The sequence below is a fragment of the Agelaius tricolor genome, unplaced genomic scaffold (genome assembly GCF_023055355.1).
Source record: "Agelaius tricolor isolate 1412-34295 unplaced genomic scaffold, bAgeTri1.0.p SCAF_31, whole genome shotgun sequence".
Lineage (NCBI taxonomy): Eukaryota > Metazoa > Chordata > Aves > Passeriformes > Icteridae > Agelaius > Agelaius tricolor.
In genome coordinates, this window is record NW_027269291.1 from 5,772,691 (window position 1) to 5,799,461 (window position 26,771).

Consider the following 26,771-nt stretch of genomic DNA (forward strand, 5'->3'; position numbering starts at 1 on the left):
AACTACCTGTACTTTATTTACAATAATTTTCCAATACCTATCACCTATGTTAGACAGTCTGTCTCTACTCTAAACCAATCCAAAAGTGTCACCATCCCAGCAGAAGATGGAGGACAAGAAGGAGAAGGACAGAACACGCCCAGATTCCTCCATCTTGCCTCCTGAACCCCCATTCTAAAAACCCAAAATTCTACATTTTCACCCTGTGGTAAATTCACTATCATTCTACTCAAACCCTTGTGGCTTGTAACTCCTCACACAAAGTTGGGAATTGTTTCCATGGGTTAAAATCAAAGGCACAGGTGTCTGTGACTCCATGCCAAGGTCTCTGAGCCCCCTGGAAGGGTCTGGAGTCCTCCAGGGCAGCCAGAGCAATGTCCTGGGTTCTGACAGGCATTTATTGGCATTCCCACCGTGGAGAAACCCCTTGGAGCTGGGACTCAATCCACTGTAGGGTATTTTAACAAATGCAATTAAACGGGGCTCTTGTAGCAGGAGACAATCTCAGCAAGGCTTAATTAAAATATTGCTGGCCCTGCTTAAGTTGCTCAGCTTCCCCTAAGCACTGATGAAATGCAAAGCTTTGCCTCTGTTTTCATCTGGGAGAGAGTTCATTAATGGACTTTTCTGCACTGGATTAAGCCAAGTGCTCAGAAAGAGAATAAATTGATTTTCAGTAATTGAGGACCAATATTTTTTGGCTGAAATCCAATATTGGAAATAAAAGCCAAAAAAAAAAAAAACAACCAAAACCCAGAAAGAGAAATGGGAGGTTCATGTGTAAAAGAAATGTTGTGGCTTTGCTTCCGTGAAGAAAATCAGAGCATTTGGGGGGCAAGCAGCCACTTCCCTCAATTTTTACCTAAAAACCAAAGCACAAAATGTTTGGCCAGTCCTTCCACAGGAGTTTTGGGGAGAGAAACACCCTGAGCAGGGATTTTCTCTGGATTTTATCCCCCAGCTTTAGTGCTGAGGACCCCTCCCTCCCTGCAGGAGTGGCTGCTTCTGGAGCAGAACACTTCAATCTCAGGCTAAAAATACAACTCTCAATCCAAGCAGGTAATTTTTATTGCTGTGGCAGTGGTTTCTGGGAAGCTGCAAAACTCCTCAGGCCTTGGGTGAGAGTCAGCTTTAAAAAGTAGGTCTGGGCTGGGATTAGAGAGCAAATCCTGCCTGGAACAGCAGGAGACTGCCTTATTCCAGAGCTGCTCCTGGGCTGGGTTCTTGGGGAACCTGGGGTTCCCAAAGCTGTTCCTGGGCTGGATTTATGAGGATTTTCTTCTTCCCTCACTGGATAAACCAACCCATCTTCTGGAGTGTTTTTTCCACTAAACCATAACAGAATAATAATAATAATAAAAAAAATTAAAAATTCCTTGGGACTGGATTTGCTGTTTCTGTTACTGCCCAACTCCTGCCATCCCAGCTCCCCTTGGAAAGGCCAGCCCTGTCCTTTCCTGCAGCCCCAGGAGGGCCTGGAGAGGTTTTCCCCCAGGGAATCAGCTCCTGTCCTGGGCACTGCTCAGCACCCAGCTCCTGTCCCTGGGCTGGGCTGGGCCAGGGAAGGCTCCACTCTGCCCCTGCACTGCCCTGAGATGGAGCAGGGAATAAAGGGAATAAAGGGAATAAAGGGAATAAAGGCTCCAGAGCCCCTGGAACTGGCACTGAACAGGGAATAAAGGTTCCGGAGCACCTGGAACTGCTGATTCTGGGATGGAACAGGAAATAAAGGCTCCAGAGCAGCTGGAACAGGGATGGAACAGGGAATAAAGGCTCCAGAGCAGCTGGAACTGGGATGGAACAGGGAATAAAGGCTCCAGAGCAGCTGGAACAGGGATGGAACAGGGAATAAAGGCTCCAGAGCACCTGGAACTGCTGATTCTGGGATGGAACAGGGAATAAAGGCTCCCAGAGCAGCTGGAACTGGGATGGAACAGGGAATAAAGGCTCCCAGAGCAGCTGGAACTGGGATGGAACAGGGAATAAAGGCTCCAGAGCCCCTGGAACTGGCACTGAACAGGGAATAAAGGTTCCGGAGCACCTGGAACTGCTGATTCTGGGATGGAACAGGGAATAAAGGCTCCCAGAGCAGCTGGAACAGGGGTGGAATAGGTAATAAAGGCTCCAGAGCAGCTGGAACTGGGGTGGAATAGGGAATAAAGGCTCCAGAGCACCTGGAACTGCTGATTCTGGCATGGAACAGGGAATAAAGGCTCCAGAGCACCTGGAACTGGCACTGAACAGGGAATAAAGGCTCCAGAACACCTGGAACTGCTGATTCTGGCATGGAACAGGGAACAAAGGCTCGTGGAACTGGTGATTCTGGGATGGAACAGGGAATAAAGGCTCCAGAGCAGCTGGAGCTGGGATGGAACAGGGAATAAAGGCTCCCAGAGCAGCTGGAACTGGGATGGAACAGGGAATAAAGGCTCCCAGAGCAGCTGGAGCTGGGGCAGGTCTGGCAGCAGAGCCAAGTTGCTGCTTTGCTCCCATCTCTTGGCCCAGCAAATCCCCCCGAGGTGCAGCCAGGGCAGCTCAGAGGAGTTCTGGGAGATCAGGGAATGGTTTGGGCTGGAAAAGGACTGTGGGACCTGAGTGCAGGTGTGAAACTGGGTTGGAGTGCTCTGGTGATGTCTGCAGGGCAGGAGGGGAGGGCAGGGGCTGTCCCAGCACAGCCCAGAGCAGGGGATGCTCCTGGGACCCACTGGGATTTGCCAACCCTGGAAATCCTGAGTGGGAAGGGACCCCCAGGCTCATCCAGTGCCAGCCCTGGCCCTGCCCAGACCCCCCAGCAATCCCCCCTGGGCATCCCTGGCAGTGCTGTCCAAACCCTCCTGGAGCTCTGGCAGCCTCAGGGCTGTGCCCATTCCCTGGGGAGCCTGGGCAGTGCCAGCACCTCTGGGGGAAGAACCTTTCCCAATATCCCAGCATCCAACCTGACCCTGCCCTGTCCCATCTCCAGGCATTCCCTTGGTCCTGTCCCTGGCCAAGCTTTGAATTTTTCACCACTGGGTCAGATTTGCTGAAATTGGGCAGCACATCCAAAGGGGAACGAGGGGAACCCAGAGCCTCTCCCCAGAGTGTCCAGCCCCACCCCACAGCCCATCCCCAAACCCCACCCTCAGCACCAGCCCTGCTGTGGGGGTGCTTGAGGGTCCCCAGGATGAGGGAAGAGATGAGAATCTTGACTCCATGTTTCAGAAGGCTGATATATTATATAATATAATATAATATAATATAATATAATATAATATAATATAATATAATATAATATAATATAATATAATATAATATTATATTATATTATATTATATTATATTATATTATTATATCATATCATATTATATTACATTACATTGTATTGTATTGTATTATATCATATATTATATTATATCATATTATATCATACTATATTATATAGAAAATGCTATACTAAAACTACACTAAAGAAAGAGAAAGGAGACATCAGAAGGCTTAACAAGAATGAAAATAAAATCTTGTAACTGAGCAGAGTCCTGGCACAGCTGGACTGGGATTGGCCATTAATTAAAAACAATTCACATGGAACCAATCAAAGATGCACCTGTTGGTCAGCAACCTCCAGACCACACTCCAAGCAATCAGATAATTATTGTTTACATTTCTTTTCTGAGGCTTCTCAGCCTCTCAGGAGGAAAATCCCGGTGGAAGGATCTTCATGAAATACATCAGTGAACCCTGCTCCATTTCAGGACCCTCCCTGAGGCCCTGCAGGAGCTGGGGCTGCTCTGGCTGCTCCCTGCTCCAGCCTGGGGCTCTCCTGGCTGGAACCTGGAGGTGCCAACCCCTCACCCCCTGTGCTGAGCCCACCCTGGGGTTTGCTCTGAGCACCCATCCCCAGCTCATTCCCAGCTCCCCTGCAGCCCCAGCTGGGAGTTTGCTCCTCATCATTCTCTCTAAAGGCCTCGATCTGGAACTGATAGTGCAGATTTTTGCACTGATTCCAATTTATGACAAATAAACCCAGCAAAGCAGATTCCAACTAGCTCTGCATATTAAACCTCTTCCCTTGGAAGGAAGTGTTTGTGGGAAAATAAGATAATAAAAATCCCTTCATTTGTTGCTCCAAAGCAGCGTTGCTGAACAAACATTTCCATCAAAGTGGAGCTCTTGACCTGGGCACCAGGAGCTCCCTGTGTTCATGGCTCTGGGCTCATCTGCTGTTATTTTCCTCTCTCATTGAGTGGGCTCACCAGATTCCCAAATCCATGGAAATATGGATGTGACTGCACCGAAGGGACAGACACAGAAAGCTGGAGGCTGCTACATTTGCAAGGGCAGAAATGAGGCCAGGGGAGATGTGAAATTTTATTTTCATCCTCTCATGTTGGAGCTTTCCTGTAAATCTGACCAAACCTGGACTTGCCTTGGGGATTGTGTGGCAGCTCAAACCACCTCTCAAACATTTTTTCACTTTGTCATTGCATTTTGCATCCAGCCTTCCCTGCACTAAAAGAATTCCAGTGTAATTTTGGAGGGGACTGCAAAGGGTTGTCAATTTGGTTTTCTTTCCAGCTCCAATAAACCCCATCCCAGGATTCAATCACAGTGCTCTCCCAGGGCACAGGTCACATCCTGCAAAATCCCCCAGCCAGCCAGAACATCCACTGCTCCAGGAATGAGAGATCCTGGGAGGGCAGAGCCCAGGAACCACCGAGCTATTTCCAGCTCATTTTCCTCATTGTGCTGGAAATGTTAACGTGGATAAATAATTCATGCCCTGGGCCTGATGTTCAGCTCGCTCCTGGCTGAGCTCTGCTAATGACCCCCCTGGCTCCTGTCTGCATCATCTTCCCTTTCCCACTTAATTAACCGGGAAACTGAGGCAGGCAGCGCTGCAGGTGGGGCTGAGGAGCTGCTGGGCCTTCAGAGAGGCTTTTAGCAAATGATTCCTCACTAATGGTGCTTATTTGTTCCTTCACTCATGGAATCCTGGAATATCCTGGGCTGGAAGGGCCCCCCAGGATCACCCAGTCCCACCCCTGGCCCTGCACACCAACAACCCCACCCTGGGCACCCCGGGCAGCCCCAAACCCTCCTGGAGCTCTGGGACCATTCCCTGGGGAGCCTGGGCAGTGCCAGCACCTCTGGGGGATGAACCTTTCCCTGATCTCCATCCCAGATCCCCCTGGCCCATCTCCAGCCATTTCCTGGGTCCTGTCCCTGTCCCAGAGCAGAGATCAGGGCTGCCCTTGGGGAGGAGCTGCAGATCCTGAGCTCAGCCCTCAGCCCCCTCTGCTCCAGCTGAACAGACCAAGTGCCCTCAGCTGCTCCTCGTGTGGCCCCTCCAGACCCTTCCCCACCCTCGTGTCCCTCCTTTGGACACTTCCAACACCTTTGGGTCTCACCTGTGGCACTGCAGTGTCAGAAATGCAGCCTGGGCAGCAGCCACACCTCAGGTGCCCTGCAGAACCCTCCTGTCCCTTCTCTCTCCATGTGCACCAAAGCCAGGCCCCTGAACACAAAACCCCCTGGCAGTCACTGATGTCTTCTGGCTTCAAGAGAAGAATTTAAATTTTTGGGGGGTGAGGGAGTGAAGGATCCCTACAGCCTATCATAACTACTGTAATTCCCATATTCATGTTACTGTTCTCCAATCAATAAAAGTCAGTACATCACAGTTTAAGCCAGAAGTTGTTTTTCAGTTTTCTTGCAGTAGAAAATTCTGAGATCTTTTTTCTACTTGCAGCATTTGCTGCCTTGTTTGCCTGTGGAATCTTTCTGCTTGGTAAAAACATCTTCTTGTTTGGGGTGGGTTTATCCTTTGCTCTAAGCCATAAAAACCCTTCTAACCAACACACCCTTTGCCTCCTTGGTTATCCAGTGAGACTGGCTCAGCAATTCTTTTCTTCTATATCAAAACTTGCTTTCATTTCTATTCCTTCTTCAGATTCTACATTCCAAAATCTTTCTGCTAAGCACACATATCTGTGAGACTTTCTTGTCAAACTTTCATCCTTCCCAACAGATCCCTTTAGCTGTTCCTGCTGGCCCTGCTACTGCTGGATATTCCCAGCCCAATCCAGGCTGGAGGGGCTGTGTTGGGTTTTCTGATAAATCAGATGTGGCATTCCTGATTTTCCCTGGCACTCTGTTTGTGCACATCTCCACTCCAGAGCCAGGGGAAATTCCAAAGGCAGATCATTAATGTGCCCCAAAACACCAGTGGGATTTCAAATGGACTGGAAGGAGCTGCAGATTTGTGCTGAGTGCAGGAGAACACAACAGAAGCTTAGGAAAAGGAAAGGAAAAGGAAATGTGGGGGGCTGGAAGATAAGGATGGAACTGGGACAGACTTGCAGCCCCAGGAGGTGACAAATGCCCTGCAGGTCCTGGAGGTGACAAACCCCTGTCACTCCTGGAGGTGACAAACCCCTGCAGGTCCTGGAGGTGAGAAACCCTCACAGCTCCTGGAGGTGACAAACCCCTGCAGGTCCTGGAGGTGACAAACCCCTGTCACTCCTGGAGGTGACAAACCCCTGCAGGTCCTGGAGGTGACAAACCCCTGCAGGTCCTGGAGCCCCCATAGTTCCAGGAGGTGACAAACCCCTGTCACTCCTGGAGGTGACAAACCCCTGTCACTCCTGGAGGTGAGAAACCCCTGCAGGTCCTGGAGCCCCCATAGTTCCAGGAGGTGACAAAGCCCTGCAGCCCCCAGAGGTGACAAACCCCTGTCACTCCTGGAGGTGAGAAACCCCTGCAGGTCCTGGAGCCCCCATAGTTCCAGGAGGTGACAAACCCCTGTCACTCCTGGAGGTGACAAACCCCTGTCACTCCTGGAGGTGACAAACCCCTGCAGCCCCTGGTGATGCCAGGGAGCAAAAGCCCCAAGAAAGGCCCTACCAGGCCACTGATGCCCCCCGAGTGACACCTGGGGTGAGCAGAGGAGATGGAAAGGCCAGAGGGACGGAGCTCCCCTGGTTTGCAGAGGTGGGCAGTGCCTGGGATGGAAATTGGGGTGGGAACCCAGGATGCTGAGGCTGTGCTGAGCTGCAAACCTGGCCCTGGGACTGTCCCAGGGAGCTGGCAGGGCCAGGGGATGACAAACAGGCAGAATTGGTCACCTTGGCTCCACAGCCTGTCCCTGCCAAGCACAGCCCAGCTCCTGGAAGCCAAGGGAAGGCAGGAGGAGGCAAAGTTCCCCTGATGGATGCTCCTCCCTTTCTCTGAACGCTGCCCATGCCATTTTTCAGCTCTCAGAAGGATCCTGATGACAACATCTCCCTTAAATCACTGGCATTGATCCCCAGCTTGAATGGGAAACTTGTAATTGTTGGCAAGGACAGATGGAGAGCAGGGAATGAACTCCCTGAGAGTTCCCCCAGGGCTGGGCTCTGCTCCTGGGGAAGTGTGGGATCAGCAGAGCCTTGCAGTGGGACTTTGCCCTCCCCGTTCCCTGCCTGCCTGAGCAGGAGCTGAGCTGCTGGAGGCTTCCAGAGCCAGAATCCAGGCTCCTGCCTTTGGTTGGATCCAGCCCTGCTAAAGGGGAGGGGATGGGAGCTGTGCCAGCGCTGAACACACCTGCAGGGCTGGCAGGGGGAGTGCTGCCCCTTGGTGGGGCCTTTGCTGAGCTCCAGTTCCTTCCTTCAGCCTCTGGGGATGGAGCCCCAGCCCCTGTGGGGCTTGCAGGAGCTGGGCTTTGTTCTCTGGGTGATTCCAGAGCTGGGCTTTGTTCTCTGGGCCATTCCAGAGCTGGGCTTTGTTCTCTGGGTGATTCCAGAGCTGGGCTTTGTTCTCTGGGCCATTCCAGAGCTGGGCTTTGTTCTCTGGGCCATTCAGAGCTGGGCTTTGCTCCCCAGGTCATTCCAGAGCTGGGCTTTGTTCTCTGGGTGATTCCAGAGCTGGGCTTTGTTCTCTGGGTGATTCCAGAGCTGGGCTTTGTTCTCTGGGCCATTCCAGAGCTGGGCTTTGTTCTCTGGGTCATTCCAGAGCTGGGCTTTGCTCTCTGGGTCATTCCAGAGCTGGGCTTTGTTCTCTGGGTCATTCCAGAGCTGGGCTTTGTTCTCTGGGCCATTCAGAGCTGGGCTTTGTTTTCTGGGTCATTCCAGAGCTGGGCTTTGTTCTCTGGGTCATCCAGAGCTGGGCTTTGCTCTCTGGGTGATTCCAGAGCTGGGCTTTGCTCTCTGGGTGATTCAGAGCTGGGCTTTGCTCCCCAGGTCATTCCAGAGCTGGGCTTTGTTCTCTGGGTCATCCAGAGCTGGGCTTTGCTCTCTGGGTGATTCCAGAGCTGGGCTTTGCTCTCTGGGTGATTCCAGAGCTGGGCTTTGCTCTCTGGGTGATTCCAGAGCTGGGCTTTGTTCTCTGGGTCATTCCAGAGCTGGGCTTTGCTCTCTGGGTGATTCCAGAGCTGGGCTTTGCTCTCTGGGTCATTCCAGAGCTGGGCTTTGTTCTCTGGGTCATTCAGAGCTGGGCTTTGCTCTCTGGGTCATTCCAGAGCTGGGCTTTGCTCCCCAGGTCATTCAGAGCTGGGCTTTGCTCTCAGGTGATCCTGGCCAGCTCCTGTGCTGGGACACAGCCTGGCTGATGGGATGTGTTGGGAACCAGCTCCTGTGCCCTGAGCAGCTCTGTGGGCTCAGGATCAGCCTCCTGGAGCCCATTGTTCCCCACACCCCCAGGACATCCCTGCCCAGGCCCTTCCAGCCCCAGAGCTGTGTCTGTACAGGCAGACTCAGGTTTGTCACCCTGGATGTGCCTTTGTTCCACTTCCTCACACTCTGAGGGGTCTCCAGGCTTTTCCCCCCCGTTCCCTCAGTCCCTGTGGCTGCTCCCTCTGCTCCTGCTCCCCAGCAGTGCTGTCAGCCCTCTGCAGGCCCCTGCTCGTGCCTGAGGCAGGAGCAGCCTCTGAAAGCACAGCAGAGCCCATTGCCCTTGGGAAGCACATCCTGGCTGCCAGGAGCTGCAGAACTTCAGTCCCTCACCAGGAGCAGGGGCAGGAGCAGGAGCTGGAGGCTCTGCAGGCATCACTGCTCCCTTCCTCTGCCTGTTTCAGTGTCACCAGGGACACTGGGGACAGCTGGGACAGGGTGGGACAGGGTGGGTCAGTCCTGGGGGCAGGGGCAGGCTCCTTGGCAGGGACTCTGTCCTTGGCATTCTGGCTCCTGGCAGCACAGCATCCTCTCCTGAGCATCAGAACCCTCCCCACCAGGCTGGTCTCAAGTATTCCAGAGGCTCCCCTGCTCCAGCTCCCCTCACACCTTTCCACAGACCTGACACGTCCATCCCAGCCCAGAACAGGGCTCCTCCCTGCAGGAGGGCCCTTTGTTAGTGTTGTGCTCCCAGGGAGGAGCAAAACCCACCTGAGCCCTGGGGAGAGGCAGGGAGAGGGTGGCCAGAGGCTCCTGGGGGATGTTCTGCTGCTCAGGGGGCTGTGTGACACTGGCAGGGTTTGTGTGATGAAGGCTGAGCATCCTCACTCCAAATGACCCAGTGCTGCACATCCTAAAGCTGCCAGGGCAGGGCCTCCTCTGCCCCAGCTGGGCCAATTCCAGAGTCAATCAATCCCTGCCCTCGGCCTCTGCACAGCCTGGAGCTGCTGGATCTGAGCATGTGAAGCAAAGGGAGATAAAGGGCTGGGAGACCCCCCTGGTTCTCAGTCTGCCCCCAAATCCTGCCCCAAGGCCATTTATTCCCGGGGATTTCTCCACCTGGGTGTGTTTAGGGTGCAAATCCAGGTGGATGGGCTGGGAACCAACAAGTGTCTGGAATAAAGCAGGAGGGCAATGGCAGATCCCCATGGTTTTTCCTAAATAAATGCAAGCAGCAATAAAGCAAAGGCCTGGAAGGGCTCTGGGCACATTTGTCAAGGTGGAATTTGGGATTTCCAGGGCTGGACCAGGAGCTCCCTCATCACAGCCACAAACAAATCCCTGCCTGCCCTCAGGCCCTGCTTGCTCTGTCCCCACTGTGCCCACCCAGGGATGTCCCAGCCCTTGGGAGGAAAATTCCTGCTGGGAAAGGGAAGTTTGAGGTCTGTGCTGCACCAGGGCTGTCCCAGCCCTTGGGAGCAGAATTCCTGCTGGGAAAGGCAAATTTGGGTCTGTGCTGCACCAGGGCTGTCCCAGCCCTTGGGAGCAGAATTCCTGCTGGGAAGGCAGGGTTGGGTCCCACATTTCCCCAGGGAATGAGCTCCTCTCCTGCTCTCCCTGCACCAGCCCCCACTCTCTGCCTCAATTCCCAGAGCAGCAGCTCCTGCAAACGGTTTGGGAGTGTGCCAGGAACAGGGGTGGTGAATTAAACACAGGAAAATATCAGCAAATTCCCTGCAGTGCCAAAATCCAGGCACACACGTGGAATCTGGAACCAGCCAGGGAAAAGGGAGCTGGGAAGAGACAAGGACAGAGCAGAGAGACCCAAACATGGGCTCAGCAAGAGCAGCTTCAGACAAAACAGGAATCCCTCCAAATTTAGAGTGAGAACTGGTCTGGTGGGGGGTGCCCTGCCCATGGTGAGGGATGGGAATGAGAGGGTCCTTAAGGGTCCTTCCCACCCAACCCAGTCCAGAATTCCATGAAAATTCATGGAATTTCCATGAAATTTCCATGAAAATTCATGGAATTTTCAGCCTCAGATGTGGGTGTGGGAATGGCAGCTCTGATGCTGCTTTTCTGTGAGTAACCCCCAAATCAGGGCAGGGTCCCTGGGACCCCCTCCAGCCAATCTGCCCAGGCTGAGAGCCCCCAAACCCCAAAGCAGAACCAGCAGCTCCCAGGCAAAACGGGGAGAGAACCAGCAGAGAGACTGGAATCAGTCCAGGGTGGGAATTAGGATTCCACTCATGTTTTATAAAAACTTCCTGATTAATGATGGAGCTGCAGTGCCAGGACTGAGCAGGAACGTGGCAGCAGGGCTTTGTTCCAGCACAGGGCACACTGGGGGACCCCCCAGCAGCCAGGGGGGACCTGGGGCCATCAGGGACCTGCTGAGGAGGGGTGAACTCGAATTTGCATCCCCAGCCCCATGGAGGGGCCACAGCAGAGGCCTCACTCCCAAGACCTCCATCCCTGCCCTTTCCATTGTCCTGCCCAACAGGGTCATTCCTAAAACTCCTGGTGCTGCTTTCCCACTGACAAAATCTCCCCTTTCCAGGCAATGTCAAATTGTTGAAGCCAAAAATACCCCAGGGAAAGGATCAATTTGATGAATCTCCTGTTGGAGGAAGAAAAATGTTGAGAAATTGCTGAAAGCCCATTTTGTCATTTCCAACAAAATGGTTTTTGTTTGGAATAACTCAGAGCTCAGGGATGTCACTGAGTTTACACCACAAATGGGTTTTAAAGGTCAAATGGAAATAAACAGCTTGAAGACCCAATGTTTTGACTTGTTCAAGTTTTCCTTCCTCAGTGACAAAAAAATTGAGATTTTGGAAGTCTTTCTTTGAATTCCAAACAGGAAAATTATTTAGAGATTCATTCAGAATGAAAGGGCTGTTCCAAACAGCCCAAATTCCACCTGAATTTTGGGTTAGGGCAAAGCAAAGCACCAAAAACAGACTCAGGATCATTCCAAGGGAATCCATGGGGGAACAGGGGCTCCAGGATTCCTGACCTGCAGGACCAAATCTTTCATTTCCAGCAGGAAGAGGTTTCTTAGGAATTTCAGTGCTGCTGAAGAAGGGAAAGAGGTGAAGTTCAATGAGTGGGGTGAGGCCCCACTTCAGATCCTGGGCTCCGTTTGAGCCCCTCATGGCAAACAAGACCTGGAGAGGCTGGAGAGTGTCCAGGGCAGGGAACAGAGCTGGGAAGGGAATGGAGAATCCCTGAGGGAGCTGGGCAGGGGCTGAGCCTGGAGCAAAGGAGGCTCAGGGGGCCCTTGTGGCTCTGCACAGCTCCTGCCAGGAGGGCACAGCCAGGGGGGCCGGGCTGTGCTCCAGGGAACAGGGACAGGAGCAGAGGGAACGGCCTCAGGCTGGGCCAGGGCAGCTCAGGGTGGGCACTGCAGGAATTTCCCCATGGAAAGGGGCTCAGGCCTTGGAATGCACAGGGAGGGTTGGAGTGCCCAGCCCTGCAGGGATTTAAAGCCCAGTGGATGTGGCTCAGGGTGGTCTGGGCAGTGCTGGGGAGCAGTGGAGGCTCAGGATGGAGTCACAGAGCCATGGAACAGGACCTCCAGGGACTTCAGGGACCTTCAGGGACTTCAGGGACCTTCAGAGCCATCTCATTCCCACCCCCTGCCAGGGGCAGGGAACCTTCCCCTCCTGGGAATGCCCCTCCCTGCTCTGTGCCCTGCTCCCCTTGGCTCCCATTTCCTGAGGATTGACAACTCCCACAGGTATCAGGTGTCACAGACATTTTTTATGAAAAATCCTTTCCTTAGGATTTTTCCTCCTGAGAAGCTGAGAGGCCTCAGGAACAAAATGTAACCAATGGTTATCTGCTGCTGTGGAATGCAACAGGTGCATCTGGGATTGGGCTCATGTGGTTGTTTCTAATTAATGGCCAATCACAGCTGGCTCAGACTCTCTGTCCCAGACACAAGCCTTTGTTATCATTCCTTCTATTCTATTCTTAGCCAGCCTTCTGATGAAATCCTTTCTTCTGTTCTTTTAGTATAGTTTTAATGTAATATATATCATAAAACAATAAATCAGCCTTGTGAAACATGGAGTCAGATCCTCATCTCTCCCCCCATCCTCAGACCCCTGTGCACACGGTCACAGTCAGGGACACTCAGGATCTCCAGGTCAGGATTTCCTGCTCTCTGCTTTCCACAGGAGCAGAGCAGGGCTGGGGAGGCTCAGGGTGACCCTGCTGCTGTCCTGGTGCCCTGGTGAGCTCTGCCATCCCTCCCTGCTCTGAACTGCTTTGTTCCCAAGCTTTTCCCTCCAAAGGGCATTGCCAGGGAGACATCCCTGCTCCAGCAGCTGACATTTCCCAAAGAGCATTGCCAGGGAGACAGAGCCTCTCCCGAGGAGCAGCTGAGGGAACAGCAGCCTCTCCTGCCTGGGACATTCCCCAGCTGCAGCTCCCTCCATGCAGCCTTGGGCACATCCCCAGGGATCCTGAGGGAAAACCCACCCACCCTGGCAATCTCTGGGATGTTTCCAATGTCTGCTCAATATCCCCTGGCAATGGGAACAGGACATGGAGCAAAAGCTGACATCAGACCTGGGAGCCCAGGAGAGCTGGGGGTGCTCACCTGGAGAGGAGAAGCTCCAGGGAGAGCTCAGAGCCCCTGCCAGGGCCTGAAGGGGCTCCAGGAGAGCTGGAGAGGGACTGGGGACAAGGGATGGAGGGACAGGACACAGGGAATGGCTTCTCCAGGGTTAGATAGGATATTAGGAATTGGGAATTGTTCCTGGGAGGGTGGGCAGGCCCTGGCACAGGGTGCCCAGAGCAGCTGGGGCTGCCCCTGGATCCCTGGCAGTGCCCAAGGCCAGGCTGGACATTGGGGCTTGGAGCAGCCTGGGACAGGGGAAGGTGTCCCTGCCATGGCTGGGGTGGCACTGGGTGGGATTTGAGGTCTCTCCCAAGCTGACCCAGTCTGGGATTCCGTAACATCTTTTGTTTCCTGTTTTCCCTTCCAATCAGGCCCCTCTCCTGCAGATCTGGCACACAGGAAATTATTTCTTCCCTAAAAGCAGGGGAAATTCAGCTGATCCCAGAGAGCTCAGCCTCCTTCTGATGGCAAAAAGCCAGACAGGGCACAGGGGAAGCTTTAACTGTTAACAACCCCAAAGAACCTCACTGCACAATTCCACCATCACAGCAAACCCTGGCTGGAGAGGTTTGCAATAATCACTGTCAGGAGACAGAATTCCAGGGCTTTTAGGGTTGATCCTCTTCACATCCCACTTATCCCCAGGGGCTCTGCCCAGCTCAGTGTCCTGGAGCTGGGGGATTCTCCTCCCACCCAGGTGGGGAAGAGCCCCCAGAGCTCACTGCACTGTCTGGAGCAGAGGATGATGCTCCTCCTGTTGCCACCTCCCCTTTTGGGACAATAAAAGCCTTGCCCACGTTCTGGTGGGAGGAAGCCAAATTCTCTTGAGCCAAGCTCAGTGAAAAAGAACTCAGGGAGAACTCACAGGGCTCCCAGCAAAGCCCATGGCCTTAAAATGTCATTTTGGGTGATTTTTCAGGAGAAGGGGATTTGACACTTCAGTGGACAGTGAGGGATTTTTGATATCTGACAGTGGGAAAAGTGCAGCAAAAACCAAATTGCAGAAGCTCAGTCTGAGGGGTTCAGAACCTCCTCCTCTGCCAGGTAGGACAGGAAACCTTTGCTGTCCCAGATTTCAGTGGGAATGTTTTCATCAGGAAAAGGCTGCATGGGAAATTCTGCTTCCTCTTAAAAGGTCTTCACTGGTGGGGGAAAAAGGAACCTCAGTTTTGGGAAAGACAAACTGAGAGGAGAGCCACAGGCACAGACTGAGCCTGGCAGCTCAAGGGTGGGAGCGATCCCAGGATCTCTGCTCCTCATTCCCCTGGAATCTGGGCTGAAATCTCCATTCCAGGCCAGACTCCAGACTGTGGGACTGGGAGGCTCTGGCAGCTGGAATCATTTGAGTTCACTTGCTCCAGAGATGAAAGCATTCCCTGAGCTCCAGGGCTGCCTTTCCTTTTGCTGGAGAAGAAAACATTGCTCCCAAAATTCCTTCCTTCCTTCCTTCCTTGAATCCTTCCTGGAATCCTTCCTGGAATCCTTCCTTCCTGGAATCCTTCCTTCCTTCCTGGAATCCTTCCTGGAATCCTTCCTGGAATCCTTCCTTCCTTCCTTCTTGGAATCCTTCCTTCCTGGAATCCTTCCTTCCTTCTTGGAATCCTTCCTTCCTGGAATCCTTCCTTCCTCCCTGGAATCCTTCCTTCCTGGAATCCTTCCTTCCTCCCTGGAATCCTTCCTTCCTGGAATCCTTCCTTCCTCCCTGGAATCCTTCCTTCTTGGAATCCTTCCTTCCTTCCTTCCTTCCTCCCTGGAATCCTTCCTTCTTGGAATCCTTCCTTCCTTCCTTCCTTCCTTCCTGGAATCCTTCCTTCCTGGAATCCTTCCTGGAATCCTTCCTTCCTGGAATCCTTCCTTCCTCCCTGGAATCCTTCCTTCTTGGAATCCTTCCTTCTTGGAATCCTTCCTTCCTGGAATCCTTCCTGGAATCCTTCCTTCCTTCTTGGAATCCTTCCTTCTTGGAATCCTTCCTTCCTGGAATCCTTCCTGGAATCCTTCCTTCCTTCCTTCCTTCCTTCCTGGAATCCTTCCTTCCTGGAATCCTTCCTTCCTTCCTTCCTGGAATCCTTCCTTCCTTCCTGGAATCCTTCCTGGAATCCTTCCTTCCTTCCTTCCTTCCTTCCTGGAATCCTTCCTTCCTGGAATCCTTCCTTCCTTCCTTCCTGGAATCCTTCCTGGAATCCTTCCCACCCCACCATTTCCCACACCAATCCAGGGCTTTTGGCTTTCAATAAGCACAAAAGGTTCCAAGCTTCGTTTGCTGCCTGCACAACAAATGTGAAAAGTGCATCTTATATGGCTCTACACAGATATTTACTATATGTATTTTGTTGTATTGATTAGCAGTGCTGTATTAACATTTTCATAGTATGGTAAATGTAGTTTTGTAGTTAAAAGGTAACTTTTGTAGTTAAAATAGAAACTATGCATGTGGGATATTTTTTTTAAAGAAAGGAATGAGGTACTTGCACCAGATAGCAGGCACAGGACACCTGAATCTTTCAGAGAAAGAGAATTTATTGCTCCATTATCAGAGGAAATGAACTTATTCCCGCCTTACTCAGTCCTGAAGATGCTGTCAGGATTCAGAGGAAGAAGCTGACACTGCCCAGACAGAATTCTGTGTTTGAATGGAATTTATGCATCATGGATGAGGTGTATGAATATGCAACAGGCTGTTGCTTTTAAGGGTTAATCCTCTGTTAATGTGGGTCCTTTTTCGGGCTCCTGCTGCCCAGAAAAGGTACCCGGACTGTCCATAACTCTTTGTTTTTATTGTCTCGTATTGTCCTAATCCAAATTGTCCAAACTTTTATTACTCTAATTCTATTACTATTTTTATAACCATTTTATTATCATTAAACTTTAAAAAAAATCTAAACCCAAGTGATTGGCATTTTTCACATAAGCACAAAAGGTTCCTGGCTTTGTTTGCTGCCTGCACAACAGAGCAGAGATCTTTGCCCAGATACTCTGTGAGTGCTGCTGGGCTCTGCTGGAGAATCCCACTGCTCTGTGCCTGGGGAGGAACGATGGAGCAGAGGAGCCCTGGGGCAGGCAGGGTGTGCTGAGCCCCTGAGCTGCCAGAGCTGGGTCTGGTTTATTCCAGCTGAGAGGAACAGCAGATTTGTCTTTCCAAACAAGCTGTGGGTCTGCTGGGAGATGAAACCAGCACTGGGAGATAAAAGAGACACTGGGAAGGATTCCACTGACTGATGAATGGAAAAAGAGATTTGCTTTTACAAATAAACTTTAGATTTGCTAATAAATGAAATTAGACATTGAAAGATGAAAGAAATATGGGCAAGAAAAACCCCTAAATTCCATAAGAATTAAAAATTAAAAGGAGGGTTATACATTAGAGGGAGATCTCTGGTATCAGGCATTCTGGGAAGTCTGAACCTCTCAAGTACCTCAGCCAATGGGGAAAACCCCCTAAATTCCTTAAGAATTAAAAATTAAAAGGAGGGTTATACATTAGAGGGAGATCTCTGGTATCAGGTGCATTGGGAAGTCTGAACCTCTCAGGTACCTCAGAAATGGGGAAAAACCCCTAAATTCTATAAGAATTAAAAATTAAAAGGGGGGTTATACATTAGAGGGAAATCTTTGGTATTGTGTATTCCGGGAAGTCTCAAGTACCTCAGCCAATGGGGAAAGAGAGAGGGCAATGTGGGAAATTGGGATAAAAAGGAGGCTGCACCCTCCAAAAATTGCAGAAATCACAGGGGAATGCCCCATGGCCTCTCCCTTTATTCAAATAAAGCCAAAAAGGACTGCTCTGTCTCCTTTTTGGACAGAAACCTCTGGTGTTTGTGGGTTAATTTTCCTAACACAGCTGCTGGTTATTCTGGGATGGAGGAGCCTTGGAGCCAGCTGTGCCTGGCACAGACACAGGAGGGTGGGAACATGGGGGGCTTCACCCCAGCAGCTGCACAGAGGCTGCTCCAAGGCAGTGATGGCTCTGCTGGGCAGTGATTGCTGACAAGTGATTCCACAGGGGAGGCAGGAAGGATTTGGGGACAGCAGGGGTTGGGAGGGCTCTGATTCTACCAGCACAGAATTCGTGGTGTGAGTAAGGAGCAGCTCACAAAAATCCCTTTCTGAAACCTCCTGGGGGTGATGGGGTTGGGGACAGCTCCCCACAGGGACCTGAGGCTGCCCAAAGGGAGCTGCAGGGAACAGGGAGGGGATGTGTGCCAGGGATGGAGGGACAGGACCAGGGAATGGCTCCCAGTGCCAGAGGGCAGGGATGGATGGGATATTGGGAATTGGGAATTGTTCCCTGGCAGGGTGGGCAGGCCCTGGCACAGGGTGCCCAGAGCAGCTGGGGCTGCCCCTGGATCCCTGGCAGTGCCCAAGGCCAGGTTGGACACTGAGGCTTGGAGCAGCCTGGGACAGTGGAAGGTGTCCCTGCCATGGCAGGGGTGGCACTGAGATCTCTTCCATCCCAACCCAGTCTGGGATTCCATGATCCAGGTCTGTACTGGAGGGACCTGCACACCTTTGTCTCCAGGCTCTTGGTCTGTTTCATCCCTTTGCTTTTTCTTTCTTCCAGAAGGATTCCCTCACCCCCACAGAAAGGGAAGGGGAGATGATTTCCACTGTGCCAGGAAAATTTTCCCTGTGCCTTTAACTTTTACCTGCAGCCCCAGAAGTGCTGAGCCCTTACATTGCTGCAGCCTCTGTGAGGCCCTGAAAGGCTGGAGAGGGGCAGGAGCCTGTCCTGAGAGGGGGGCAGGGGGTGCTTTTGTAGGTGAAGTGGGGAGGGAGTCTGTCACCATCATATTTTATGAACAATCCCTTTGCCAGGGTTTTTCTCCTGAGAGGCTGAGAAGCCTCAGAAAAGAAATGTAAACAATAATTATCTGATTGCTTGGAATGTGCTTTGGAGGTTACTTACCAACAGGTGCATCTTTGATTGTTCCATGTGAATTGTTTTTAATTAATGACCAATCCCAGTCCAGCTGTGTCGGACTCTCTGAGTCTGTCACAGGTTTTTATTATTCATTCTTGTTTAGTCTCCTTTCTCTTTCTTTAGTATAGTTTTAATAGATAATTTATTTTAATATCATAAAATAATAAATCAGCCTTCTGAAACATGGAGTCAGATTCTCATCTCTCACCTCGTCCTGGGACCCACAACACCACAACAGGGACTCCACTCCCTCCAGTGTCCCCCTGGTATCCCCAGGGTATCCCATGAGTATCCCCCTTTTATCTGCTCATTTTCCTTGCTCTGAATTTGCTGTTACTGTTCCATGAAGTTCTGCTCCCTCTCAACTCCTTCTGTCACCTTTGAACTTCCCTCTGGTTAAATGAATCCTAATTCCATTTCAAATGCTTCCAAAGCCAAAGCTTGGGGATTTTACATTAAAAATAGATCAGGGTTTTCTGGAGGAATTGTTAAAAAGCAGTGAACACCCTCAAAGCCAATCCTGGGAGATGTTCTTACTCCATATCCACCCCTCCTGCTCCTTGAGGACCCAATACCCCAAACCAGCTTTTCTGGGCTGCTACAGATCTGGGCTCCAATTCCTGCATTTGGACACAAAACTCCAAGCACAGCCACGTTCTGTCTCTCATTTCTTGTTCTCCCAAACCCTAAATCTCATCAGATCCTGCAGGGAGCTCAGGGCAATGATGCACTGTGAAATATTCACCCATTCCTTTGATTTTTCTTCCTCATTATTGCTGCTCTTCTTGCTGCCCATATTTGCATTAAACAAGGCCTTTATTGCTCCTGGCCCTGGGGTCCCAACGTGTTCAGGAGCTGCAAAGTTTATAAAAGCTGCAGATGAGGAGTAAAGCAGTGGGACTGATGTGTTTATTCATTAAAAATGTGGGAATATTTTCATCTGTTAAATCAATGCAAGGGTCCTGAGCAGAACCTTCATCACAGAGGTCACAGACCAGGAATCAGGGAATGCTTTGGGTGGAAAGGGAACTCGAAGACCTTCCAGTTCCCACCCCCTGCAATGACCAGGGACACCTCCCACAGTCCCAAGGTGCTCCAAAGCCCATCCAGCCTGGCCTGGGACCCTCCCAGGGATGGGGCAGCCACAGCTGCTCTGTGCCAGGGCCTCGCTCCCCTGACAGGAAAATCTTCTCCCTTCAATCCAATCCAGATCCTCCCTCCCCCAGGTAAAACAAGAACATCTTGTCTTGTCCTTGCATGTCCCTGTTACAGCTGCCATTTCTCATGGCTGCCTTGCAGCTGGCAGGGAAGGCTCCTGTCCTTCAGACCCTTCTGTCACTATAGGACATGAAATAAAACTACATGGACACTGGAACTTCTAAGGTAAAAAGAAGGGAAGTTTAATTCCTGACTCCAACATTTATAGATTTTCAAAAGTGACAGTGGATTGGAGCATGACAGTGCCACCTCTCCAATGACACTGGACCAACCAACAGTCCATCAAACTTCTCCTCCTCCAGAAATGAATGTAAAACAATAATTATTTACATAAAACGGCGTAAGAAAGTTCATTACAAGAATGTAAACATCAAAATGCTCAGAAAAACTTAAAAAACCAAAGCAACACCCCTCTGCCCGTGTACATGCTCAGCAGCTGGTGGCATTTCCAGGGCAGCAGCTCCCACATGGGATGTGCTGGGCACATTCCTGGTGTCAGCCCCGTGGATCTGCTCCAGCTCCAGCGCTTTCCCACCCTCTCCCTGCTGAGCACCTTCTCCTACTCACCCCTCTGCTGGGGCTGGGCTTTCCCTGGGGCGCTCTGCTCCTCTTGGATCCCTGCCCTTTTCCTGAGCTCCAGGCTGGGGATGCCTCAGCTGGAAATAAATCCCGGAGGCCGCTGCTCCTGCCTGTCAAACACCCCCTGGAACCATTGTCCAGGCAGGGTGGGTGTTCCTGCAGAGGGAGGGGACTGAGGGACCCTGGGGCACAGCTCTGGGTGATTAATGACTGCCATTAATGACTGTGATTAACGACTCCCTGAGATCTATGGCTCTCTCCTCTCCCTTCTCTGTCGGTTGGAAAGCCCAGATCAATGGAGATTATGGGCATCAAACTCTCATCTCCTCCTAAACCTGCTCTGAACGTGTTCCCCCTCCTGCTGAGCCTTCCAACACCTCCTGCTTTAATTCCTTATCTCAGCACCATCAGTGCCTCCCGGGTGTGTGTTTGTGTTTAGGCTCAGCCTAAGCCAGCCTTGATCTGGGATGCTGCTGAGCCTTCCAACACCTCCTTTTTAATTCCTTAGCACCATCAGTGCCTCCCGGGTGTCTGTTTGTGTTTAGGCTCAGTCTAACCCAGCCTTAATCTGGGATGCTCCTCCCTCCCCGGCAGTCCCTGCAGACACGTTCTGGCCTAAAGGACGGGATTTGGCTCTGCCCTGCCCAGCCCCTCTGTTCTCCATGATCACTTTTGTGGGAAGGGAATCCCCCTCTGGAATTGCCATCCCGCTTGAGCCCTTTCAGCTGCTCTACTTTGGAGTCAAATCAGAGGTAGACACTGGATTCAGGACTCATTAGCACTAATTGCCTCCCAGGGTGAGATCAAACATGCAGAGCACTGAAATGTCCTGCTCTGTTTTCATAATGGCCATTTAATTCCACGGACAGAAGTGCAGGGAACTTTTCCAGGGAAAGGTAATACATGTAAATTGAAAATGTAATGGGATATTGGGACACATTACAGGCGGCAGGTCTGCCAGATGTGATTAAACTCAGTTCCTGTACAAAGGGATAATGGAGCCCGTGTAGAGCAGCAAAATAAAACCCTGATTCTGCTGTTAACACCCGGCTGACCCCTCACTATGGTCCTGTCCACATCAAATTAACTTGGTCTGCTGGCTCTGGGAAAATCCCAGTTTTATTGCTCCAGACACTGTGACAGAGTGGGAGTGCTCATGTGATCCAACCTGATTGAAAATCTGATTTTTGCTTGGATGTATTTAATTCCTGATATCTGATACCCATCACCTGGAATCAGTCACGCTGGCTCTTCTCACCCAGGACCAGGGCAGGGACTGCTAGACTGGAGCTCTGCTGGTCCTGGACCATCCCAGGGCTGGAAAATGGAAGGGATGGAGGGAATAGCCAGGAACCCAGGCTGAGCAGAGGCTGAATGCTCAGACAGGGCTGTTCTGGGAGGGCAGGAGTTTCCCAAAGGAGGGATTCAAATCCCAGCAACAGCACAGGATTCCCAACCAGAGCTGCAGTGCCCCCCTGGAGACATCCCACCTGGAGGAGAAATCCCACCTGGAGGAGACATCCCACCTGGCACAGGGCCCTGTGCCTGACTGTGCCTCTCTGATTCCTGACTGGACCCCACCTGGAGGAGGATCCCCCCTGGAACAGGGCCCCGAAGGAGGAGAGGAAGAACTGATCAGCTTTTCCTTCCATGCCCCACTTTTACCGTTTATTCCCAATTACCCCATTCCGTGTTATTCCATTTTCTGCCATGGACAGGTGAATTCCACACTGCTGGATCCAGCCCTGCTTCTGCATCCCACATTTCCCACCTGGCTGCTCCCTAAGCTTGCACTGAGCTCAGCACACAAATAACAAACCTGGCTGTGCTGGCTCATTCCAGAGCCCAGATTTCCTCCTGCTCTGTGTCCTTAGCACAGCCAGCTTAGGGTAATCAAACAATTAGGGACTCGCTAATGACCCTGCTAATGAACGGCTCCTGTTAATGAGGGAGACACAAACCTTCCCCTTTTAGGCCGAGCTGACTTGCCTTGGGTTTGGCTTCATCGTCCACCTTCCAGGCTGGACTCAAAGCTGGGGGCAGCAGAACCCAAGTTTGAGGCTTGGAACATTTAATTTAATTTCTGGGGCTTTGCATCTATGGATCTGTCCTAGGGTGATGCTTGTATCCCCAGTCGTGTGTTCTGTTTATGCTGGATATCATGTTCTGTACCCTCAAGACTGGCTCTGAAGAGCAAAGCTTTGTTTTGTTTTGTTATGAGTCTGCTCACTCCCCCCACGGCTGGCGGGACACACAGACAGGGCAGTACATGGGTGCTGCTTCTGCTTTGTGCTTTGCATTTCCCTTTGCTCTTGCTTCTGCTTTGCTCCTGCTTTGCTCTTGCTTTTTTGCTTCTGCTCATTAGTTAGTTTAGCTAAGCAGTCCAGATTTTCCCTGGACTGTTTCTCCTTTCCCTTTTTTGGACCTACTCGGACCTGCTCTGGACTGGGACCTGGGAAACACCAAGAGTTTGCACCTTGTGGCCAAGGTGCAGCAGCTACCCCAGCACAGGACAGACTGATAACAGAGCGAGCACTCCCAAGAGAGACTTTCTGAATTTGTCATCTTTTTCAGAGTGGTGTCATCTGGTATTGTTCCTTTTGTGTGCTGGGGGTGCTGTGCCTGTTACAGAAACAGGTTCTTTCCACTTCTCTCTGAGGAATCCTTCCTGAACCAGTTGGGGGGAGGGGCCGTGTGGGTTTGCTTTCTGGAGGGGCTCCCTTTTGGAGGTTTTCTCCCAAATTTGCCCTAAACCAGGACAGGATTAGACGAAGCTCAGAGACAGGGAGGCCTTGGGAAAAGCTTGGAGTGAAGGGAAGCAGAAGAACAAAGACCTTTGCTGCAAGGAAGACAAAAAGCAGCAGAAAGCCTGGGCCAGGTCTCAGCCAGCTCCCAGCTCTGCAGGCTCCCACTGTTTCCTAAGGGATGTGGGAATATTAAACCTCAGCTCCTCAGCTCTGGGAAAGTCTCAGGGAGTGTTAAACAAAGCAGAAGTTGAAATCTGGCAGCTCCAGACCAAAGCTCTGGTAAAGCTGGGAGCAAAAGAAACCTTAAAATGTCATTAAACCCAAAAGTCTCCTCAGTCAGAGCTCCTTGGCTGAGTTGCATGGGGCAGGAACAGAGCTCCTGGAGCTCTTCCCTCTTTCCCTGTTCATGGCACGTCCTTAGTGCTGGGCTCACAGCCTGGTCACAGCAGGCAGTTCATGGCTCTCACCCCAGAGTGTAACTGCAGGGAACCAGAGCTTATTCCCAGGGAATCCTGGAAAGGATCCCCAAAAGGGACCTAAAGATCACTGAGATCCATGCCCCAGGGAAAGCATGAGATGAAGCAGGGCCTGGGTCTGGGGGTGCCTCATGTCCACCACTGCTTTGACTTTAATTTCCCAGTTCCTTTATCTATAAATTGGGAATAGGGACACTTTTTACTCTGGGAGGGACAAGTGGAGAAAGCCAGGTGGGAATTCACAGCTTTTCCAGAGCTGCAGTCCCTGAAAGGTTTTGAAGAGACAGAGATTCATAATTTGGAGTTGGACAAGCAGAGGAAAGGCTCTGCCTGCTCCAGCTGTGCCTCCACCATGCTCTCACTCAGGCTGGAAGAAGGAGAAATGGTGTTTCCAAAAGTCCACCCCTTCCCAAAAAACCCAGAAGCTGCCAGGAGAGTTTAGACACCGTAAGCTTGATGTTCCCAATAGGACTGGACTAAGACCATCCATCAAAAGGAATTTTTGTTTGCATGCAGCTGAGGGTTTTTCAGGAGAAAAGACAAATTCACAAAATGTGAGCTGTACCTGAGCAAAAGGTTTTTTTCTGAGGCAGAAAAGCCATTTCTTGGCTGGAAAGTAGTGGGCTAGGGCCAAAAACACTGATGAATTTTTGATGAGGAATTGATATTTCAGTGAATAAACCACAGCAGAGAGAAAACCCTCAAAAAACCCAACAACAACAAAACCTTCAAATGTCCATCAGGGCAAAGGTGTTCAGAACGGGGGGGGAAAAACCCAACCAAAACTTTGAAAGGATATTCTCAACTTTCCACCATGTTCTCTTGGCAAGGATAGAGATTCCAAGAGAAATAGCATCATCCTGCCCTGGCTGGGCTGGAATCCAGACCCTCAGTTCCAGCTTTCCAATGGGTTAACTGGGATTCATCACTGGTACTGCAGCACCCCCTACATGTCCCTGTCACTGAGCACAGGGCCCTGTCACAGCTCAGGGCCATCCCACCCTCTGGTATTTGCAGGGTCCCCCGTGGCAGGAAGGAAATGATGAATCTGACTCCATGTTCTTGAAGGCTAATTTATTATTTTATGTTGCTATATTGTATTAAAGAATACTATACTAAACTATACCAAAGAATAGAGAGAGGATACAGACAGAAGGCTTAACAAGATACTAATGAAAAACTTGTGACTTGCCAGAGTCCTGACACAGCTGATGGTGATTGGTCATTAAGTAAAAACAATTCACATGAAACCAATCAAACAATGGTCAGTTGGTAAACAATCTCCAAACCACATTCCAAAGCAGCAAAACACAGGAGAAGCAGATCAGATAATGTCTTCATTTTTCTCTGAGGCTTCTCAGCTTCCCAGGAGAAGAAATCCTGGCAAAGGGATTTTTCAGAGAATATGATGGTGACACCACCCTAAACAAAACACTGGGGGTGTTTGGGATGTGCTGGAGATTGGAACACTCCAATGCCAATGGACTGCAGGGAGGGGCAGGCCTGGCTGGGCTGCTGGGCTGAGCATCCCCTCGGCAACAGTCAGTGTCACCCCTGATTCCCACCATCCCTCTGGGTGTCTTGCAGCACTGGGACACGGCTGACAGCCAGATCATGGAATCCTGGAATGGTTTGGGTGGGAAGGGGCCTTAAAGCCCATCCAGTGCCACCCTGCCATGGCAGGGACACCTCCCACTGTCCCAGGCCGCTCCAAGCCCCGTGCCCTGGGACACTTCCAGGGATGATGTCCCTCCCATCTGGCCTGTAGCCAACACATAATGTTGTCCTCTCTGGGGCTGATCCTGTCTCTTCCCAACAAGTTTCCACAAGGAAATACAAAAGCAGAAAGGAGAAGTTTTAATTATCCTCCTCCAGGTTTAGGAGTGGGAGACAGCGCAATAAATTCCCAGGAGATGCACACACAGGATTCCTATAAACCACACACACTGTTTTTCCATGTCTGGATCGTGTTCTGCCATCCAGTGCCTGAATCCAGGGACCACCAGGAGCTCGGGACAAGTCACTCATGGGGATACCATCAGTCCCTGAGGTGAATCACATTCCTTGTGAATTCAGGGGTGGAGAGGATCAGCTCCTGATGGAATGTCAGTTGGCAGCTCAGGGAAAGCAGCCTCAGCCCTCCCTGCTCCCTCTCACTGAGATTTTCTAATTGCCTTGGGGAGGACAAGCTCTTTCAGAAAGGAACATGAGGCATAAATCAGCCCCAAAGATCCAGATTGATCCATTCCAGACAAAAGGAAAAGAATCAGTTCAGTTGTGTCTGTGCAGAGAAGCAGAGGAGATTTGGAATGTTAAATATGAGCCCAGTCAGGCTGTTCTGAGCCTCGTGCTGGAGCTGCCATTTATTGTATCCCAATTGCCATTAATCGTATCCCAGTTGCCATTAATTGTATTCCAAGTGCCATTAATTGTATTCCCAGTGCCATTAATTGTATCTCAGCTGCTTGGGAGCTGGGGAACAGCCAAGGCTGAGCTGGGCTTGGGGACAAAGGAGCTGTGCTTTGATGGGAGCTGTCTCAGTTTGATGGGAGCTGTCCCTGTTTGATGGGAGCTATCCCGGGTTGATGGGAGTTGTCCCAGGTTGATGGGAGCTGTGCTTTGATGGGAGCTGTCCCAGTTTGATGGGAGCTGTCCCGGGTTGATGGAGCTGTCCCTGTCCCAGTTTGATGGGAGCTGTCCCGGGTTGATGGAGCTGTCCCTGTCCCTGTTTGATGGGAGCTGTGCTTTGATGGGAGCTGTCATAGTTTGATGGGAGCTGTCCCAGTTTGATGGGAGCTGTCCCTGTCCCTGTTTGATGGGAGCTGTCCCGGGTTGGTGGGAGCTGTCCCGGGTTGATGGGAGCTGTCCCGGGTTGATGGAGCTGTCCCTGTTTGATGGGAGCTGTCCCTGTCCCAGTTTGATGGGAGCTGTCCCTGTTTGATGGGAGCTGTCCCTGTCCCAGTTTGATGGGAGCTATCCCTGTTTGATGGGAGCTGTCCCTGTTTGCTGGGAGCTGTCCTGATGGCTGATCCCAGGTGCCCGCGGCCTCAGGATCCTGGTGGTCCCTGGATTCAGGCACTCAGGGTGGGTTTCACCCTCCTGGACAGCTTTAACCCTAAAAAAGCCGTTTGGGAGGCAGCAGCACTGAAAGGAGCAGCCTCAGGTGAGGCAGCAGTGAAAGGGCAGCAGGAGAGCCAAGGTGCCAAAGGGACAAGGACAGGAATACCACGGCAGAGAGGCCACTGGGGAGTGTTTGCATGGAGCTTTTTGGGCTCAGCAGTTTTCCTGTACAGGAAAAGATGTGGCATAAGCACTGGCCACGGTCAGCTGTAGGAGTGATGGGGGGGAGGATGGTCAGGACAGAGACGAGAGATCTCTGAAGCCAGGGCTTGGAACTTGGGGTTTATTGCAGAGGGCCTGGGTGCAGGGCCCTGCTGGGAGCTGCCAGCCACAGCTCAGAGCAGGGCCTAGAGAAATAAAGAGAGTGGTAAAGAGAAAGAAGGCAAGAGCGTGGTAAAGAGGATGAGAGAGCAAAGTTCCCGTTTCAATACAATAAATCTCTGTTGAATATTCTAATTCTCACTAACCAATCTAGTACAATATACAAATCCTATAGCATTTCCATACAGCCTATAAGAA

The 26,771-nt window shown here is 51.3% G+C and overlaps 1 protein-coding gene across 2 annotated transcripts in view; it reads right to left on the minus strand.

Annotated features, from left to right (window-relative positions):
* The window catches only part of LOC139601444 (acid-sensing ion channel 2), a 499,686-nt gene that overhangs the window by 223,473 nt on the left and 249,442 nt on the right, over window positions 1-26,771 (minus strand). The gene's annotated exons all lie outside the window — the stretch shown is intronic.